Genomic DNA, 841 nt, shown 5'->3' with positions numbered 1-841 from the left:
TTCTTGGAGAGCTTGGTGAAGCTGTGGTCCGCTGAGGACACCTGGTGGATTTCCCTCGCCACTGTCTTGTCCAGTTTGGATGTGAAGCGGTCTATTTGGTTTGGGAACCGTGGGGGGGGGGGGAGGGCGGGGTTCTCCACTTGGGAGACTTCGAGCTGGATTCTCCGATTTTGCGGCTAAGCGCCGACACCGGCGTTGGAACTGTGGCATTTCACGGCGGACAAATCAGTGCCGAACCCACACCGATTCCGGGACTGGTGAGGGGCGGGCAGCAACATCGGGTAAAATTCCCGGTTCCCGCACCAAAAACGGCTGGAGAATGGCTGGGTCCGTGGCTGCGCATGCGCACAGCGATGACCTGTAGCGATCGCGCCGTACAACATGGCGCCGGCCGTGTGCGGACCCGATCTGCCAGATAGTGCCCCCCCTGTACCCCCCTTCACCACCCCCGGACTTCACCCCACCAGTCCCCCCCAACCCCCCGCTGAACCCCCCCCCCCCCCGCCAGCGCAATGGCTCCACCCTGCCCCCGACTGTGGCGTCTCAGGACACAGTCCGCAGCCGCCACGCGAGGTTGACGAAAACTCAGAGCACACGCATCCCGCGCTATCGGGAAGTCGGCCCATCGGGGGCGGAGCATCGGGGGAGGGCCCTCAGGTGGCTTCCTGAGGCCGTCCTGACGGCGTGCGGTGTACTCAGCAAGGACGCCATTTTGGAGGGGGCGGAGCATCTGAAAACAGGCGCCGTCCCCGATTCGGTCGTAAACAGGGATTCTCCGCCGGATCACCGAATACAATATGGGATTCCCACCAGAAACTCCCATCAGACAACCCCCCCCGCC

Source organism: Scyliorhinus canicula, chromosome 28 (genome assembly GCF_902713615.1).
Source record: "Scyliorhinus canicula chromosome 28, sScyCan1.1, whole genome shotgun sequence".
Lineage (NCBI taxonomy): Eukaryota > Metazoa > Chordata > Chondrichthyes > Carcharhiniformes > Scyliorhinidae > Scyliorhinus > Scyliorhinus canicula.
This window is presented reverse-complemented; position numbering follows the sequence as displayed.